At 41.4% G+C, this 21174-nt stretch overlaps 2 long non-coding RNA genes across 2 annotated transcripts; both read right to left on the reverse strand.

Moving 5' to 3' along the window:
• Window positions 1-8224: 8224 nt before the first annotated feature.
• On the reverse strand, window positions 8225-9269 carry LOC129770860 (uncharacterized). Its single transcript, XR_008742219.1, has 3 exons — window positions 9035-9269; window positions 8870-8954; window positions 8225-8782 (listed from the first exon to the last, which is right to left on the reverse strand). It is a non-coding gene; the product is annotated as an uncharacterized LOC129770860 (long non-coding RNA).
• An 8524-nt stretch (window positions 9270-17793) lies between these two features.
• LOC129770861 (uncharacterized) lies at window positions 17794-18838 on the reverse strand. The gene is made up of 3 exons (XR_008742220.1): window positions 18604-18838; window positions 18439-18523; window positions 17794-18351 (listed from the first exon to the last, which is right to left on the reverse strand). It is a non-coding gene; the product is annotated as an uncharacterized LOC129770861 (long non-coding RNA).
• Between the last annotated feature and the right edge of the window lie 2336 nt (window positions 18839-21174).

Genomic DNA, 21174 nt, shown 5'->3' on the forward strand with positions numbered 1-21174 from the left:
TACATGAGCGTTCTGTCGGAAACTGTAGAAAGTCGCAGTCAGGTAGATGCTATCTATTTTGATTTCTCGAAAGCTTTTGATAAAGTCCCCCACGAACTGGCTATCGCGAAACTCAAACATATTGGACTTCCTGAATGGATAACTGAGAAAAGCTTTCGTGAGAGTTGGAAGTGCTCGTTCCCGTACATATCTTATTTCATCCGACGTCCCTCAAGGGAGCGTTCTTGGGCCCTTGATTTTCATTCTCTTCGTCAATGATCTCGCCAGCCGGCTGAGGTCTGGTAAGCTTTTCTACGCTGATGACCTAAAAATATTTAGGAAAATCTCTTCCATATTGGACTGCTATGCTCTACAAGCTGACGTGAATGAATTGGTTGCATGGTGTGCTGATAATGGCATGGAGTTGAACATCAGCAAATGCAAGACAATCACATTTACAAGGCGCCAATCGTTTCTGTCCCATGACTACATAATCGGTTCTGCTGTTATCGATTGCGTTACCTCCATTCGAGATCTCGGGGTAATTCTCGACATCAAACTAAAGTTTACCGAACACATCAACAACGTCATCGCAAAAGGATACGCTTAATTTTTTAATTTTCCGCAATGGTTTGGTTTGGTTAAAGCATCGTTGTTTTTTCGACACTGATGCCAGACAACATCATCGAGACAGCTATAAAAACCACTCAATAAAATGTCATTCCTGAGTCATGGCGTTTCATGTCATGAAAATCAATAAAATAAAATTGTGTTGATATCGATAAATTATTGTTTTTACGTTTAATGGGTCTATAATGTAAGTTCTAGCAACTTTAACATTGGATAAGAAAATTGTATTGCAGAGCTCGGAACACTGCCACGGCTGCCTCTGCTGTCAAACATAGTAAACGGAAAAGTAATACATTCAATCAAAATGACTCGGGCAACGGAGATAAGGGTTAAAGCTCTCCAACGTGGATATGTGAAAAAAAACGATCAACGAAGGAGAATATTAAGGAATTATCAACAACGAGTTACTGTGCGTAAGAACTAGTTAATATCAAAAAAGCTCCAATTCGCATGTGTTATAAATTCGCTCATTTTACGCTCGCGTATAATCAGAATTTTACTTCATATGCAAATACACCTTCTATATACGAAGTCTGTTCAAAAAGTATCGTCTTTTGAATTTACGCGGGTTAAGTATATTCGATTCAAGACGTTTTTGTGGCATAATACTAATGGTACTAATGTCTCTCACTTATACTGACAAGTACGGCTATTACGACAACTGCTTTTCTTACACGTGTATTGATTCATCTTCGATTTTCGCCTAATTTTGTGGGAAAACCAAAATTAAGTGCGCGAACACATTCCAAGTGTTGATTGTGACATCTGGCGAACCTACCTTGAAACGAAACAACCTTTATCGGAGTTCAGGAAAATGTTCTCGGAAGGTCGAAAAGATGTAAACGACGCAAAGTGTGCCGGAAGCCCGAGCACGTCAACAACTGAAATCAAGTATGAGTAATCCGTGGGTATACAAAAATTGTGATACTCTTAGAACAGCTCTTGTAGATAGAGTGGTTCACTCTATCCAATCCCATTGAGCATTTCCATAGCCATAGCCGATTTTGCTTCAGCACTACGAAGGGATTTCTCTAGAGATAGGCAATAGGCAAAAATCGAAGATGAACCAAAACACGTGTACGTGTAAGAAAATCAGTTGTCAAAACAGCCGCACTTGTCAGCATAAGTGAGAGACATGAGTAGCAACATAATGCCACAGAAAATCTGGAATCGAATATACGTAACCCGCGTAAATTCGAAAGTCGCGATATTTTTTTAACAGACCTCGTAAACGTTCTCAATGGTTGACGAAAGCGTTTTGGAACCGATGGCTATACTCGCTATTGATAAATAAGAGGAGTAAGAGGCAGTGTTGTACAGATTTATCTAGAAAGGTACAGATTTTTTCGTTTTGTTATAGATTATATACGGTAAAGATTACATATTTTCGTCATAAAGTACAGATTGGTACAGATTTTCTCTGCGTGTGAAATTTCTTACTGTTTTTGCCCTACCTTACTTGGAATCATTAGAGATGCATCTCTTGGAACGAATGAAGACAAAAAAACGTATCTGTGAAGTTTGATATGAAGAAGAGATTTGTGCTTCATGCATACTTCTGTTGTTTTACTGCTCTCTCTCCCAGCGTTGTACTAGAAGCGTTTCCAAGATTCTACCATGGAAATTTACATTATCTAGAGAACGATTTCTGCATCCTAAAAGTCAAATTGCTCTGGAAGGAAATCACAGTTTCATAAAAGGAACATGTGAGCGATAGGTGGACAAAAACTGGATGCCTAAAAAGAATCCACGGTTCGCTTACATTCCTAGCGCTTTGATGTCTTGTTTCTAACGTTCTCACTATGCCTCACTCCTCGGCAGCCGTCAAGCTTTTTCCTTCTCTGAATACAGAGCGGACTTGATTATATACAGTCTCGAATTAATTCTCACTGTATATCATCGAATCCTGTATATAATCGAGTCAAAACAAATTGTTTATTCGTTTTTTATGCGTGTATTTTTCGTTTTTTTAATATAAAGGCAGAATTTAATTTTTTATTCATCCCCTTAAAATCAGAAAACACCTTTCTCACATGAAAAAATAAATTTAACCAGAATCTCTCAAGAGGTGATAGACGATCATATTTGATGAATTCAAGCAAAACTACTTACATTTCACCTTTTTTTTTTTTTTTTTTTATCCAGTTCATTTATTTGTAAGGCTCAATCGCATAAGCTTTGCGGAGCCGCTAATTCAAGGTTTGTTTATACAAAGTTTCAACTAATTTCTATGTTTAGTAGGATTCGACCGAATACTCGCGGTTTACTCGAGGTTAAAAGGGCAACATTTTTGTGGGACGGGTCAGGTTGGGAATATGGATATGAGGTATCGTTGTCTCAACCGAGGGTTGCCGCACGCACTGTAGCATTGTGCATAATGACCAGGGATAGCATCTGGTGTTCGACTAGCTGTCGAGGGTGGGCGACGGTGAGATGGGGGGACAAGACAAACAAACTAATAACGAAAAAGAAAAACACAAAAGCATTAAATACTTATACTAGACCGTTTCACAAACATATAGATCAACTGCATATAGCAGATGTCGCGAGTTCCCAACACGTCTCTAACAGGAACATAGGGTTGTCTTCCTTGGACCTCAAGGGCATTCAAAAGGTACTCTCTGGCTGCGTAATTATCCGTACATTGCCAAACTGCGTGATCGATGTCATCGTAACCATTTCCACACCGACAGACATTGCTTTGAACAAGATTTATTCTGTGGAGATGCACATCTAGCGAGTAGTGGTTGGACATAAGTCTACTCATTACACGAATGAAGTCACGACTTAAGTCCAAACCTTTGAACCACGCTCTCGAAGAAACCTTTGGAATAATTGAATATAACCACCGCCCAAGAATTCCAGTGTCCCAATCGGTTTGCCAACTCAAGAGGGAACTCTGACGCAGTAATTGGAAAAATTCATCGTATGAAATCTGTCTATCAAACAATTCGCCTTCCTGGGCACCCACCTTTGCGAGAGTGTCCGCCTTCTCATTGCCAGGAATTGAGCAATGAGAGGGGACCCAAACAAAGGTTAACTTATAAGATCTTTCGATCAGTGCACTCATCTGCTGTCTCACTTTTGTGAGGAAATAAGATGGGTGCCTACTAGTTCTCATCGACTGGAGAGCCTCAAGCGAACTGAGACTATCCGAGAAAATGAAGTAATGGTCTGCAGGCTTGTTGGAGATCATCCCCAATGCGAAGTCGATTGCTGCCAGCTCAGCAACATAAACGGAACAAGGTTCCTGCAGTTTACGGAAGGTGCTTGAATTTTCATTGAAAACACCGAAGCCAGTGGATCCATTGAGGCGAGACCCATCAGTGAAGTATCTTTTCATGCAATTGACTTTTTGGTACTTTCGGTTAAAAATACGGGGAATGAAAGTTGGTCGAAGCTGATCTGAAATCCCAAGTATTGCTTGTTTCATCGACAGATCGTATTCAATTGAGGAACTGCTGATGGTGAAGTGAGCACGGTCTGGAGTAAACGATGGAAGACAAATATCTGATGAAATATAGTGATGATAAATTCTCATAAACCGAGATTGTATATTTAGATGAAGCATTTTATCAAAGTTTTCAATCACAAGTGTGTTCGTGATACCGCATTTCACCAGTATTCTGAGAGAAAGTTCCCAGAATCGGTTCTGTAGAGGAGTTCATCCTGCCAGAACCTCGAGACTCATGTTATGCGTTGAGTGCATACAGCCGAGAGCTATACGCAGACAATGATATTGAATTCGTTCCAATTTTAGAAGGTGACTTTTAGCTGCTGAGAGAAAGCAGAAAGAGCCATACTCCAGAATAGATAGAATAGTTGTTTTATAAAGCGTTATGAGATCTCCCGGATGAGCTCCCCACCACGTGCTGCAAATCGAGCGGAGAAAGTTGACTCTTTTTTGACATTTTTGCTTCAAATACGTAATGTGGGTATTCCAAGTGCATTTTGAATCAAACCAGACACCAAGGTACTTGAAGGTCAATGATTGGGTAATGTTTCTCCCCAAAAGCTTAAGTTGCAATTGGGCTGGGGACCGCTTTCGAGTAAACACTACCAGTTCTGTTTTGTGCGGCGAGAATTCTATCCCTAAGTTCCTTGCCCAAGAAGACAAGTTATCTAGGGAATTTTGCAATGGTCTTTGCAAGTTTTCGGCATGGGGACCTCTGACGGAAACCACACCATCATCTGCAAGTTGTCTTAGCGTGCATTGTTCTGCCAAACAACTGTCAATATCTTTCACATAAAAATTATATAGAAGGGGGCTGAGACATGAGCCTTGGGGTAGACCCATATAACTATTTCTGGAAGTTGTCAGCTGTCCAAGGGTGAAGTTCATTTGCTTTTCTGACAACAAATTGTACAAGAAGTTATTCAAAATTCCAGGAAGTCCACATCTGTTCAGATTGTCTGACAGAATTTACATTTCACCTTTATGTGGAAAGGCCACATTCTTTATTGAAATAAGTCATATTTGAAATATAATGAAATAGAATAGAATTCAGGCAACGGTTAAACAAGATCCTTCAAGTTTTTGGATTTTCGTCAAGAAAAGAAAAGTAAGCAGTAATATCCCTGGTTCGGTTAGCTACAATGAGACCGTTTCTACCACAAGTTCAGAGACCGCCAATCTGTTTGCTGCCTTCTTCGAAAGTGTCTTCAACAAAGCATCACCGGTTCAACGTCACGATCGTTTTGAGGAAATACCAATCCATAACATAAACCTACCGTGCATTCAGTTTACTCCAGAGGAAGTGAGGAGAGGTCTCGAGGATCTTGACCCAAAAAAAGGACCAGGTACAGATAACATAACGCCCGCATTTTTAAAGAACTGTGCCTCTTCGCTTGCCAAGCCCATCACTGCTGTTTTTAACCGTTCGCTCTCGGACAGAATATTCCCGACCGCATGGAAATCAGCGTACATAGTGCCAATCTACAAATCAGGTAGCTATACCTGTGTTGAAAACTACCGTGGTGTGTCAATACTCTGTACTCTCAGCAAGGTTTTTGAGAAGCTTGTTCACACAGCTCTCTACCGAGTCGCGACTCCTATCATCTCCAGTACTCAGCACGGATTTGTGAAACACCGTTCAACAACATCGAACTTAATGTGCTATGTATCAGTGTTGTCACTTGAATTGGAATCGAAGCAGCAGGTTGATTCAATTTATATAGTTTTCGCGAAGGCGTTTGACACAGTACCGCATAAGCTGATCGTTGATAAAATGGATCACACTGGATTTCCCTCGTGGATAACGGAATGGCTCTATTCGTACCTGTCAAATCGTAACGCATACGTTATGGTCAATTCTGTGCGTTCCAGAACTTTCGACATTCCTTCTGGCGTACCCCAAGGCAGTGTTCTCGACCCTCTTATTTTTATTATCTTCATCAATGATCTTTTGTGCACCCGTGGCCGAGTGGTTAGCGTCCCACACTATCATGCCGGGTGTTCGGGTTCGATTCCCGTTCTGGTTGGGGGATTTTTCGTCAAAGAAAATTCTTCCGGCTTGCACTGTGGTCACGCGTATTCTAGAGCTTGCCACTCCAGAGTACATTCAAGGCGTGTTATTCGGCATAGAAATCTCAACCAAGTATTAATGAACGACGCTAGTTAATGAATACGTTGAGACGGCAAAAGTTCCACAGGGAACGTTAACGCCATTCAAGAAGAAGAATCAATGATCTTTGCCTGTTACTCTCCTCATCCAATCTTTCGTTTGCCGATGACTTAAAACTATTTCGTGTCATAGTTTCACCAGATGACTGTGCTGCTCTGCAAAACGACATAAATTGTTTGCTTGTCTGGTGTGGCGACAACGGAATGCGAGTTAACTGCAAAAAATGCAAAGTGATATCCTTCTCCCGTTGCAGTAACGTTTTAGTCCATCAATACAACATGGAATCAGTTGTTTTAGAGCGTATCAATTCAATATGCGATCTCGGTGTTACTATTGATTCGAAGCTAAGATTTCACGAACACATCAACATTATAACAGCTAAGGCGTATACAGTACTTGGTTTCATCCTGCGTCATACATCTGAATTTACTGATGTTTATTGCCTCAAGACGCTATTTTGTTCGCTTGTGCGAAGTATTTTGAAATATGCTTCCCCGGTTTGGTGTCCTTACCAAGTTACACAGAGTCTTGAGCGAATTCAAAGAAAATTCGTGCGTTTCGTTTTGCGCTCTCTCCCGTGGAACGATCCGGTCAATCTACCCTGTTATGCTGATCGTTGTAAGTTGATCGATTTGGAAACGCTTTCATCGAGGCGCACTAAGTCACAAAGGCTGTTTGTTTTTGATGTTTTAATGGGTCATATTGACTGTCCTAAGCTCTTGGAACAGATTCCATTGAATATTCCGCCTCGTCGTTTTCGAAACTCTCCATTATTAGCAATTCCTTACCACAGAACAAACTTCGGTTACAACAGTAGTTTTGATTTTTGTTTGCGTTCTTTTAATTTTTTTTTTCCAAAATATATATTTTTTTTATTTTGATGTGCCCGACACGGGATACTTCCTATTGGGATGCAGCTGACCCTTAATCAGCAACGCCCCCCTAGTCTCTACCTCATATCTAGCGTGGTGCGTCTTTCTCGACTCGAGGAATCCAGGATAGAATGGTCACTAACCGGCGCAATCATCAGTTCATGTAGAGTTGTCATGAGCGGTACAACCTTTGGCTCTTGTTGAATGATCAGTGGACTGCACAACCTTTGGCCCGTGTATCTGTAAAGAGTGTGTGTATGTATTGCCGCGACTAAGTAAAAGTTTATCGATCGGATAGGAGGGATATAAAACGGGGACACAACGAAGGAAACATCATTAAACGTTGACATCGGCGTTCCTGAGGAACAGGTATAGATGAAGCAGAAGATCAGGATCACGGCTACTCAAGATATCCCGGACGGGGATCTCCGATTGTCTGCCTTGTGCTCTCAGTGCTCTAGAGAGCTGAGAGCGAGCAGTATGGAACCGGATACACGACCAGACAACATGCTCGATGTCGTGGTAGCCATCGTGTAACCCGCGACGCTGTGAAAGCGTGCGAGCCAGTCGCTACCGGGGCTTTTTCGTAGATAAGCGGCTGGCTTAAGCGCCACTCCTGCGAAGAGGAGACCAGCCGCCGTGTTTGCTGTCGTTGCCCGGCTTTGAGACACCCAACACCTGAGGGCGGGTTTGTCCTTTTGTCGCTAAACCCGGTTTGTTCCGCGACTGTTGGCTGCGCTCCAAAGAGAGACCCGCGACACCGTTTGTCCGCGTTCCGAATCCAAAGCAACAGAAATTCACTCCGGTGGTTCTCAATGAACACCGTTTATACTGAAATTATCATCACTGGATCTACTCAATGATGATCTCCCACCCACCTTGAAGCTTGCATCAGAAGAGGAAGCGGGGGTTGAAGCTGTATGCAAACAACAGAAACGAGTCTCAACCCTGGACTCGTGACCTCACAACACTGAAAAATCTATTCGGTTTGACGGGTTTTAGGCCACACCGCGAGCCAGTAAATACGCAAAGTTTTCCTTGCCTAACAATCAAGAACTACATAAACATTTCTTTACAATAATATTCTTTGAACAAATTAATTATATATTTCCCCCCAACGATTTATTTTAGATATATTCGAGACAGCATAAATTACGAACATTATTTTCCTTAAACATCTATATAAACATTTTATTGGGTAATTTGGGTTTCGATCCTCTGACCCATCGATTCTCTGAACGGCACGTTTCCTAACTACTCTATCGCCTCATCTCATTCAGGCTTTTCTTTCTGCCGACGGGCTTGCGCTCACTGTCGGTAAGAACACTGTACAAAATCTAGTGTGGCATTGTTGTGTGGCATTTATTAGTTGTGTGGTTCTTCTGTCTCTATTTATTCCCTACATGCGCATGTATTAGTTACGGAAATAAATAGATTTGTACTCACGACCTAGGTTTTACGTGGTTCTGCTTTACCGTCGTTCGCTGCAGACGTTGAACGGGACAATGAATCTCGAGTACGCACACGGACGAGTGATGGCTCCGTGCTGCGTACTGTGTGCTGTTTCCCCTTTTGGCGCGAGTGCCGTCTTGCGTAAGCGCACCGCGCGGCCACCAGAATTGACGAGTATGATGGTAACTTCCAGACCTCGCACGTGGGGTCAGTAAGCGGCTTTTTCTACATACCACATAAAAAAAACGAAATACCACAAAAGCCACAATAGAATTATTGTAAATTTAGCCACGTGCCACGTTTTAGGCTTACCTCCAATTAGGTTTGCTGGTGCACTGGAGAGTATCTAACTTCTTCAGCGTATCAATTAATTCGCACTACTAGTTTTCTAATCTCACTACACATTTCAAAAAAGGAGAAAAAAAAGGAAAACTTTTAATATACCAACTGCGATGCAACTTACTTCCCGACTTTTACCTTCAACACGGGTAACACGCGGTACAAAATCACTAACCGCTTCCGCCTTCTTCCACGGACAAAGTCGGAATGGGCGACCACACTTTTCGATCCTCAGATCAGACAGATATTCATTGGAACCGGAACTACGCAATTGTTAACGATGTTAGCAATTCCGTAGTCGTTCCGAAGTCCCTTCTGTGCTTGGATTTGTCCCGCTTTCAAACATTCGCGGGCAATTGTCTTTTCATCTCCCGAGCGCAGTTTAAGTCGAGTCGCTGGCCGGTTTTTGGTTTCCAAGAACAAGAAAACCCGCCGAAAGACTCTTTCCACTTGGGGGAAAAAAACAGAAAATGAAAAAAAAATCTACGAGGCATGTGTTGGTGCTCTGCGTCCTGGCTAAATTGAGCCGTCGAGTTACACCTGGTACTCAATATGGTCAGCCGCCCAAATCGAAAATGGGAATGGCACTCGCATTGCCATGCATCTCATTCTACACAGAGAAAGACACTCAGAAGCACACACCGCTGTTGATTCTGAGCTGAAGAAATAGTACGAGGGGTTCTCCAAAGTAATTTGTGGTACATGCTACATCATTCCCTGCTAAATTTTCGAAAATTTGATTGGTTTTATCCAATCAAATTTTCGAAGGAACAGTTAATATCTAATTCTGGAAAGTTCTCACGCATGTTTCGGGGTCATATGTTTTCATCGTCAAAAAATTGACTCTTCATCTATTTGCAGATCCTGACCTGTAAGTCAGTCTGTTACTGACCATCAATGCTTTTCAGCTCCGGTCTCCAGCGAAAAGTAGCGTGAACTCAACAGAAAAAACTAGTACAACTGTAATCGAGGAAAAAAAATGGTATTGCCATATGAAGTTAATTGAAGAGACGAAAAACTAGCTGACTAAATCGTTCGGAAAAACTGTTGGTTGGTGATTGCAATCACAACATAAATCAGAAAATAATAAATTCTCAATATAAATACTATAACCTTTACTTCTTCTACCTCTCCACCGAGAGGAATATTCGAAGACGTAAATTAAATTTTGCTATCGACCTCTGTCGAAAAATAAACTAATGAATATTGTCTATTCCAACCTCCGAATAAAATCGAAGGGAAAAGGAATTAGAGCAATATTCACCTTAAATGAACCGTGAACTGTCTCTGAATACCGATACAAACCTGGACTATTCCAAGAATCATAAGTATTGGTTACTCAGAAACGTAAACTTTAACTTTACCGATCATTTCGTAACGCTGGAAGTATTCCAGCGAGGAAATGATCAAACTCTTAAATCATCCAAATAACATAAATTACCATTCACTCACCCCTCGCTATGTATCGAGCCGCATTCATTCAGTCATCTCACACATACATACAATACACTCAGGCTATCGCCAAACCAACGGGCTCTCAAACAAGTAAACAAATCAGTCTGGAATGTGTGTGAAGTGCTCGACAATGGCGAATTATCCGCGGAAAATTCAGTCTGGAGATGGACTATTAAGGAAAGTTTGGAATGTCAGTCGTTCCAATTCATCGGGAGTTAAGTTGTTTTTGGTTTTTCTCGTTTCAGATCAATGGACATTGCACTTGCATCATCGACCAGAGTGAGATGAGGACCCCACAAAAACAACAATACACAGGAAAAAAGGAATATGGAGTAATATGGAGGAAATCAGGGATGAGTGACCACGGAGAATGACGGGATTTAGCTAACAAAAACGGAGCGAATCAGGAATGATTACCACGGAAAATGACAGGATTTTACTAAACAAAAATACAGGGAGGATCAGGAATTGCCGGATTTGGAACGTATGTGGAGTGGAATGAATCAGGATCAGGACAAATGCACAACCAGCGAAACAGATCCAAATAAATATTAGACGGATGGTGAATACAAAACAAAGTACTCGATAACATGTTTTATTTATTTTTAGGAGGACATTGAAAATGACTAACATAATGAAGGCAAAAAATAAGACATGCAAAAAAAATGGAATTTCTTCGAAATGACATGAGAAGAACGAAAAAAAACGAAAAACGTGAAGAAACCGTGAGTGAAATTTTCTATTTACAACTAATTACTAAATTTAAACTAACACTAGAAACTAAGAGATAGGGTTTTAGGAAGCTAATAAACTAACTAACTATTTACACGTGGGAGTAAGCTCTACCACTTGGAGGTTTCGTCCTTTTTTTTTTTTTTTGTTGGATTTCTAGTTGAATTTCTCCATTTAATGGAATCAACCAAACAATTTTTCCTCGCTCCTTCTTCAGATTGTTCTTCAAGTGCTGAGGCGCTCACTTCCTTGCTTCACATAGGCCACTACTTCCTCTTGAACTCATCGTTGGGCTCGCTTTATGCTTCACGGTGTCTGTGACCGCTACTGTGTACAGGTCATAGCCCATACTCGTTCTTGATCTTCATGAACCTCTGCTACTAGAATAGGTCATTGCAAGCTTCTACTCAGACTGAAGGCAATCTTCCAAAGTTTTGGCGGTACTCAATTGTCGGGATTCTCAATAACATTTCCCCGTAGGTGTTTTCTTTTTAATAATTATAGTTCCTTTTCCTATAGAAAAGGTACATAGCTCAATCGATTACGCTTAGTTGTTTTGGAATGGTGTGGAAGGAGGATTAAATTTTTTCAACTGGGTTGTATGAAACATGCCAATCCGTTTCCCCATTTTGTCTTCTAGCTCGTATGTGTGGGATCCTAATACTTTTTTGACAACACATTGCTCGAATTTTGGGGCCAGTTTTTGACAAAAACCTTTCCCTTTGTCAGACAATTGAAAAGTTTTTTTCAACACTATTTCCCCAGCAACATACTTAGGACAGTTCGTGTTTGATCGCAAATTATAGCTTTTTTCATGCTTCTTGTACGCGTTGGTCAGGTTACTTTTTACCTCTTCAAAAAGTTTTTCTCGTTTTTCCGATGACACTGTTTTTTCCGTATCGCTTGGTTGAAAATTTTCTCTTATTGCCGCGTACTCCCTACCGTCGGAAATTTGATTTCGACCGAATACGATGAAATACGGGCTGTATTTAGTCGAGTCATGGACCGCAGTTCGAATAGCGTTTGCAATTTCCTGCAAGTTGTCCGTCCAATTTTTGTGTTCCCTCTTCAGCGTAGCACGAATTGCGGTAGTGATAACACGATTCACTCGCTCCGTGTTATTCACTTGAGGGTGATACGCGGGTGTCAACCAATGGTTCACATGATATGCCTCCAACAGCTTTTTAAAAGCTTTCGCAAGGAACTGAGTACCGTTGTCCGTGAGGATAATTTCTGGAACTCCAAACAAACGAAAGATCATGTTCTCAATAAATTCAACCAATGGCTCTGCCTTTGCTTCTCGAAACGGCTGTACTAGGACGAATTTACTAAAAACGTCCGTGGCAACCAAAAGACACGTGCTGCGATTTCGACCGGATGCTGGCAACGGACCTATGTAATCCAGCGTTACAAATTGCCATGGGTATTCAACAGGTTTCTGGGATCCCATGGGGGGTGTTGTGTTGATGTTTCCAGCTTTGCTCATCTGGCATTTTAAGCACTCTCTACAAAACTTGCGAATTTGCTCGTTCATTTTTGGCCACACATATCGTTCTTTGATGGCGGCCACAGTCTTTTCGAACCCGAAATGGGCTTTCTCATGCTCTTCTCGTATTATGTCCTCTCTAATGGACTCGGGAGGAAATTGCTTCCAGGAAAAACGGGGGTCACTTTGTCGATTCAAGTTTCGGCTATATTTGAAAATTTTCCCGTCGATTACGCGGTAATCGCTGAAGTGAATGGGATCGGTTTGAATTTTTCGTGTAAGCTCTTCGTATTCTGGGTCAATCGCGCAGACTGAAATAACATTCAGAGATCGAGACAAACAATCGGCTGTAATATTACTCTTCCCCTTCCGATATTCCAGCTCTATGTCATAAGATTGTATTCGAAGGGCCCATCTAAGTAGTTTGGAGTTTCCCGATTCGGCGCCAATCTTGAAGAGCCACAATAGGCTCCTAGCGTCTGTCACCACCTTGAAATAGCTTCCTTCGACGTAGTGTCGGAAGTGATCCACCGCCAAGAGTACGCCCAAGCACTCTTTTTCAACAGCAGAATATTTCCGCTGCGTGCAGCTTAGCTTTTTGCTGAAATAGCTTATCACTCTAGTCTCTCCATTTTGATTTTGGACTAGAGCTGCGCCTACCGCATTATCGGATGCGTCGGACTCAATGGTGAACTGCTTCGAGAAATCTGGGTTTGCTAGAACGGGTGCTGTTGTCAGGACTGCTTTTAATTTGCTCAATGCTGACTCTGCTTCATCGTCCAACTAAACTTCTTCTTCCCCTTCTTCAGGAGGTCGGTTATCGGTGTCGTTATGGCGCTGTATTCTTTGATAAACCGTTGATAAAAGCCAGCCAAGCCCATCAACCTTCTAACATCTTTGACCGACTTGGGCCTGGCATAGTCCAGTATCGGCTGAATGCGAGAGCCGTCTATTGCCACGCCGTGTTCTGTGAGTAAATATCCCAAATACATCACCTGTTTCCTGCAAAACCTCGATTTTTCTAGTGATATAGTGAGGTTTGCCTTTTTCAACCTCTCTGCCACGATTTCCAAAAGTTTGATGTGATCAGTGAAGGTTTTAGTTGCGATGACAATGTCGTCCAAATAGCAGAAAACATTCGGTTGTAAATCAAATCCGATGACCTTGTCCATCAAACGGCACATTGTAAATGGGGCATTAGTGAGCCCAAATGGACAAACTTTAAAACGGAAAAGCCCTTTCGCCGTTCGAAAAGCGGTAAAGTTCCTACTTTCTTCCTTGAGTGGTATTTGAAAGTAAGCGTCTTTTAAATCAATAATGGAATAAAATTTAGCATACTCTATCCGATGAAATATTCCTTGCATGTTCTGCATTGGGTAGGAATCCTTCACTGTAACCGCGTTTATCCTTCTAGAGTCCAGGCAAACTCTGATTTTTCCGTTGGACTTCTTTACCGGCACCAGCGGGTTTGTCCATTCGCTGTAACACTCTTCTATGGCGTCAAGTGCCTTAAACCGTTCGATTTCCGCATCTATTTCTTTCTGGATGTAAGGTGAACATCTGTACATAGGCTGATTTCGCGGTTTTGCATCATGTTTCAGCACTATCTCGTGTTCGATTAGCTCTGTCCGACCTAGCTGTCCTGGAGAGGTGAATGCAAATAGTTTCACGGCTTCTATTAAGCTTACTCTCTCCTCATCATTGAGTTCATGCTCCGTTTCTATGTTTTCTGGAAACGGTTCTGCGGGGGTGTCAAACGTTGGAATATCTAACGTTTCGTCTTCTTCATATTGCATCAGCTTTGGTAGTTCTGTTGAGGGTTCCACATTGAAAATAATTTTCGGATTACTTTGTAAATCAATAGTTGCGATTTGTTCAGGACCATTTCCTGTGTCCATCATCGGTTTTATCCCAAACCCTTCCCAGAAGTCAGTACCTAGTATTAACTTCCTACTTATCTGTGGGACCACAATCGTAGGGACAATCTGTGTAATGTTTTTAAATGTGTATGGTATGTTCACGTGTCCTAGGCATTTGTATTCGGTTCCGTCTGCAGTGCTCACACGTATTGCTGCTGGATGTACCTTCAATCCATATTTTTCCACCAATTCCAATGAGTTTATCACGCTTATCCCTGCCCCTGAGTCCAGCAGTGCTTCTATCTCAGTGTCAAATATCTTTACCCTAATATGAGGACATTTATTTGCATCGATTTTGATTTGATGGATTTTCGTCAGTCGGTCCAAATATTTATTATGATTTGGGGGAATCTTCACTTTCGGTGGGACACAAGGATTCCCTATCTCGCACCCCATACTTAGTTTCCCATTTCTCTGTTTTGAAACGTAGTCGTTGCCGAGCAGCGTTCGCATAACCGAATTGTCCTACCAATATTTCCACACCCATAGCAGAATATTATTCTTGGGCTAGTACACTCTCGCCAGGTGTGTCCAGCTTGTTGGCAGTTCCAACAGCTTCTAGTTGACGGAACTGTTGTACTCGGTTGATTTTGAGTATTAGAGGTTCTGTTCCCTCTTTCATTGGCCCCTCTATTCCTTCTAGGTTGATGGTCTCTATTTTGGTGTAGATTCACTTCGTTTACCGACTCTTGTTCATCACTGGTATAATCGCTGTTTCCTACCTCTATGTGGTTTATCGGTCTTCTCGTTTGTCCGTCACAACCCATTTGAAGGCTATGATCTGCCGCGTCGATGCGGTAATTGAACATTTGTAGTTGTTGCAAATCGTTTATATCGAACGTCGCGAGTTTAGAGCGATAATGCTGACGCATGTTGTCCCATATGACTTCAAATTTTCGTTCATTGGAAAGAGGTTTTGAAAGCATTTTGACTAGCTTCTCTATTTCCGTAACGAAAGCTATGAACGACTCCCCACGCAGTTGTTTACGCTCGTGAATCTTCTGTCTTATACCTTGATCCTGGTTTGGGTTGCCAAACCGGTACCTTAACATTTTTTCGAAAGTCTCCCATCTATCGAACTGATCGACAAATGTGAAGAACCAGTCTGAAGCCAACCCATCCAGAAGCAAATGAACGTCGCGCAATAATTGTCTATTCGAAACTCCTTCCCGCTCTGCTATCTTCTTCAATTTGTAAAGAAAGTTTTCCACACTCGCCGATCTCGATTCTCCTGAAAATCGTAGCTTCCATTTCTCTACTCTGTAGAAATCTCTTCCAGACTGGAATACTCGGTCACGACAACGGAACCTTCTTTCTCGATTTGCTGACTGCAAACCCCTATGTTCGCGAGGATAACCTGACGTTTGAGAGTCGCTTGAACTATCCACAACTTCTGGTCGATTCGATCGCTGATTCTGAGTTTGTCTTGTTGGTATACCATCATCTTCTGAGGAGCTATCCTCGGCAATATTTGGCTTAGGCAAATTGAACCTGACGTTAGACTGTTCGTTTTGGTTAGTTCCTGCGGCCACATTACTCGTTCCCTGTGTTCCATTTACATTTATTTTCGACATCGCGCTTTGAAGGCTTTGTTCTAATTTTTCCATCTTCCTACGCAATTCGTTATTTTCCTTTTCTAAATCGCTTTTTTCTTTGTTTCGTGTTTTGGGTATAGTTCCAGTGTTTCTCGGAGGATTGTTATGTGATAATGGTGTCATCGGATTAGGATCGAATGTTGGTATGTCCTGCAACTGCGTATTTTGCGAAGGGTTCAATGCCTTAGCTTGTTCGGCTTCACCAATAATGTTATTTATTCTATCCTTGATCGGTGATGCAAGTCCAAGTCCAATACCATATCTCTTCATAATCTCCCCAATACGACCTACCAAATTTCGTTTCAGTACTTTCTCGTCTACATTCCCCGACTGACATCTTTTCACACGATAGTAGCAGTGCAATAGACACGACTCTACTTTCCCTTCAACTCCATTTCTCCATATTTTATTCATAATTTCATCCAGTTTTTTCTCAATAATCGGCAACTCCACTTGAATATTTATATTGGAACGATAATTTCGACCTGCTTTCACATCCGATTTTAGTAATTTTCTCAAGAGCCTTTGCTTTCCCGAGAGATCCAAGCCACTAGTTTCATCGTTTAGTTGATTACGAATGAAAAGTTCGTAATCTACCTCCTCCACATTCAAATGTTCAGCAAAAGGAAATTTTTCCATTTTTACCCAAAATTGTTAGCAAATACCAATTCAAAAATATTCTTTTATTGCAGGGTGAAGATCAATGCAGCTCAATGAACCACCAAAATTTTAGAAATATGACAAAATATATATAATTTTTCAGTACTTCTTAACTATAGGATTTAAATTATTTAATTCGAATGAAAATTATTTCCCAATTTCGTATTTTATTAATTGTAATATATTGTGTATGAATGAGACGCTTATACTAAGAAGAGAAAAATGTAATATATAATGGATAAATACAATAGAAGAAAAATAATAATAATATGCGAGTAATATGGTTTCAAAAAAATTTTATTTTATATTCACCGAAAAAAAAAATCTCAAAATACAAATAATTGATAGTTAATCCACGAAATTAGAAATTTATCCGAAATTAGTTGGATAAAATTTCCAAGTAGAAAATATTTCAAAAATATGTTTCCAAAAATTTCGTGCCAAAACCACGTTGGGCGCCAAATGTAACCCGCGATGCTGTGAAAGCGTGCGAGCCAGTCGCTACCGGGGCTTTTTCGTAGATAAGCGGCTGGCTTAAGCGCCACTCCTGCGAAGAGGAGACCAGCCGCCGTGTTTGCTGTCGTTGCCCGGCTCTGAGACACCCAACACCTGAGGGCGGGTTTGTCCTTTTGTCGCTAAACCCGGTTTGTTCCGCGACTGTTGGCTGCGCTCCAAAGAGAGACCCGCGACACCGTTTGTCCGCGTTCCGAATCCAAAGCAACAGAAATTCACTCCGGTGGTTCTCAATGAACACCGTTTATACTGAAATTATCATCACTGGATCTACTCAATGATGATCTCCCACCCACCTTGAAGCTTGCATCAGAAGAGGAAGCGGGGGTTGAAGCTGTATGCAAACAACAGAAACGAGTCTCAACCCTGGACTCGTGACCTCACAACACTGAAAAATCTATTCGGTTTGACGGGTTTTAGGCCACACCGCGAGCCAGTAAATACGCAAAGTTTTCCTTGCCTAACAATCAAGAACTACATAAACATTTCTTTACAATAATATTCTTTGAACAAATTAATTATATATTTCCCCCCAACGATTTATTTTAGATATATTCGAGACAGCATAAATTACGAACATTATTTTCCTTAAACATCTATATAAACATTTTATTGGGTAATTTGGGTTTCGATCCTCTGACCCATCGATTCTCTGAACGGCACGTTTCCTAACTACTCTATCGCCTCATCTCATTCAGGCTTTTCTTTCTGCCGACGGGCTTGCGCTCACTGTCGGTAAGAACACTGTACAAAATCTAGTGTGGCATTGTTGTGTGGCATTTATTAGTTGTGTGGTTCTTCTGTCTCTATTTATTCCCTACATGCGCATGTATTAGTTACGGAAATAAATAGATTTGTACTCACGACCTAGGTTTTACGTGGTTCTGCTTTACCGTCGTTCGCTGCAGACGTTGAACGGGACAATGAATCTCGAGTACGCACACGGACGAGTGATGGCTCCGTGCTGCGTACTGTGTGCTGTTTCCCCTTTTGGCGCGAGTGCCGTCTTGCGTAAGCGCACCGCGCGGCCACCAGAATTGACGAGTATGATGGTAACTTCCAGACCTCGCACGTGGGGTCAGTAAGCGGCTTTTTCTACATACCACATAAAAAAAACGAAATACCACAAAAGCCACAATAGAATTATTGTAAATTTAGCCACGTGCCACGTTTTAGGCTTACCTCCAATTAGGTTTGCTGGTGCACTGGAGAGTATCTAACTTCTTCAGCGTATCAATTAATTCGCACTACTAGTTTTCTAATCTCACTACACATTTCAAAAAAGGAGAAAAAAAAGGAAAACTTTTAATATACCAACTGCGATGCAACTTACTTCCCGACTTTTACCTTCAACACGGGTAACACGCGGTACAAAATCACTAACCGCTTCCGCCTTCTTCCACGGACAAAGTCGGAATGGGCGACCACACTTTTCGATCCTCAGATCAGACAGATATTCATTGGAACCGGAACTACGCAATTGTTAACGATGTTAGCAATTCCGTAGTCGTTCCGAAGTCCCTTCTGTGCTTGGATTTGTCCCGCTTTCAAACATTCGCGGGCAATTGTCTTTTCATCTCCCGAGCGCAGTTTAAGTCGAGTCGCTGGCCGGTTTTTGGTTTCCAAGAACAAGAAAACCCGCCGAAAGACTCTTTCCACTTGGGGGAAAAAAACAGAAAATGAAAAAAAAATCTACGAGGCATGTGTTGGTGCTCTGCGTCCTGGCTAAATTGAGCCGTCGAGTTACACCTGGTACTCAATATGGTCAGCCGCCCAAATCGAAAATGGGAATGGCACTCGCATTGCCATGCATCTCATTCTACACAGAGAAAGACACTCAGAAGCACACACCGCTGTTGATTCTGAGCTGAAGAAATAGTACGAAGGGTTCTCCAAAGTAATTTGTGGTACATGCTACAATCGCCACAATCACAAAGATTGTTTGCTGCGAGCCCAATGCGATAGAGATGCGCGTTTAGGTTGTAGTGATTGGACATAAGCCGAGATATCACGCAAATGAAATCACGCCCTACATTCAATCCCTTGAACCATGCACTCGTCGAGACCTTAGGGATAATCGTGTGTAACCAACGACCGAACTCATCTCCACTCCACATGCGCTGCCAACTTACGAGCGTGTACTGACGAGGAATGTGGAAAAATTCATTATAAGCAATTTGCCTTTCAAAAAGTGTGCCTTCTAAAGCGCCCACCTTAGCTAGCGAGTCCGCTTTCTCATTCCCCGGAATCGAACAATGAGAGGGAACCCATGCTAAGGTAATCTTGAATAATTTTTCGACCAAAACACTCAATAGTTGTCTTATTCTAGTTAGGAAATAAGATGAGCGTTTATCAACCTTCATTGAGCGGATTGTCTCTATTGAGCTGAGACTGTCTGAAAAAATAAAATAGTGGTCGATGGGCAATGTTTCAATGATCCCCAGTGCGTAGTATATCGCACCCAGTTCAGCGACATACACGGAACAAGGATCTTTGAGTTTGAAAGAGGCACTGGAATTTTCATTGAAGATGCCGAAGCCAGTGGACCCGTTTATGTATGAACCGTCAGTAAAGAACATTTTATCAGATCTAACTTTCCCATATTCTGCCGAAAATATCGGCGGAATATAATCGGAGCGTAGATGATCTGGGATTCCATGGATTTTTTGTCGCATGGACAGATCAAAAATGACAGAGGAATTGCAAAAGTATGGGAAGCAAACTTGGTTGGAGATGCCTGGTGAGGGGTGCACGTCGTGTGTAAGGTACTCATGGTATAAAGACATAAAACTTGACTGAGGAATCAGTTGGAGTAGATTTTCGAAGTTATCAATCACCAATGGATTCATGATCTTGCAACGGATGAGAAATCTGTAGGATAATTCTCTGAACCGAAGAGTAAGCGGGGGTACTCCTGCCAAAACTTCGAGACTCATCGTATGTGTCGAATGCAAACACCCCATGGCTATACGCAGGCAACGATATTGTATTCTCTCCTGCTTGAGAATATGAATCCTGGCAGCTGATCGGAAGCAAAAACTGCCATATTCTGACACTGATAATATCGTTGTTTTGTACAACTGAATGAGGTCTCCTGGATGGGCACCCCACCATGTTCCGGTTATTGTTTGGAGAAAATTGATTCTTTGCTGGCATTTCTGTTTCAAATACGCAATGTGTAGTCCATGTCCTTTAATGTTGTTTGTAATGAATTTGATTTTCTGTTGACAAGAAACGTGTTCAGTGCTAGGATTAGAGATTTAGTATAGTTGGTTTTAAGTCAGTCTGTGCGACGTAGTCGAAGATGATGTACTAAATAAAATAAAATAAAAATAATCAAGTCCGATCTGTATAATCAAACAAGGGATAAGCATCGAAATGTACTCAGCAACGACACGATGAACGCAATTTTACGATCAAAAGATTTGATTAGACATCGTATCGGCAGTCGAAAATTTTATTGAATTTTGAATTTAATTGAATTTAGAAAGACTAAGTATAAGCGTCATCAAACACACGAGTGATTCGAGGTTTGCAAATGTTAATGTACATTTACAATAAATGTAGTATATGTAGTAAGTTATTTACATTTACTACAAGTTAAGTACGGTAAGTACAAGTAAATATAATATTTTGTGGTAAATAAATGAGTACTTTTTTATGCTAATAAAACAGATTTTTCCCTACAATGAGTATTTCTGATAATACAGATTTTTGAAAGAAAAAGTACAAATGGAAAAGCTCCAGCAGCTTCAAAGGGGAAATTCGTCCTAATCAACGTACTCATAAAAAAAGTCCCCGGATTGCGAACGTTTCGGGTAATACATGTTACCGAAATGTTGAAGAGATGCGAAAACAAATAGATAACCTCAAAATCGACATCGTCGACGGGATGGTATCACCAAGTGGCCAGAAAGA

The sequence above is a fragment of the Toxorhynchites rutilus genome, chromosome 2 (assembly GCF_029784135.1).
Source record: "Toxorhynchites rutilus septentrionalis strain SRP chromosome 2, ASM2978413v1, whole genome shotgun sequence".
In the NCBI taxonomy this organism is placed as follows: domain Eukaryota; kingdom Metazoa; phylum Arthropoda; class Insecta; order Diptera; family Culicidae; genus Toxorhynchites; species Toxorhynchites rutilus.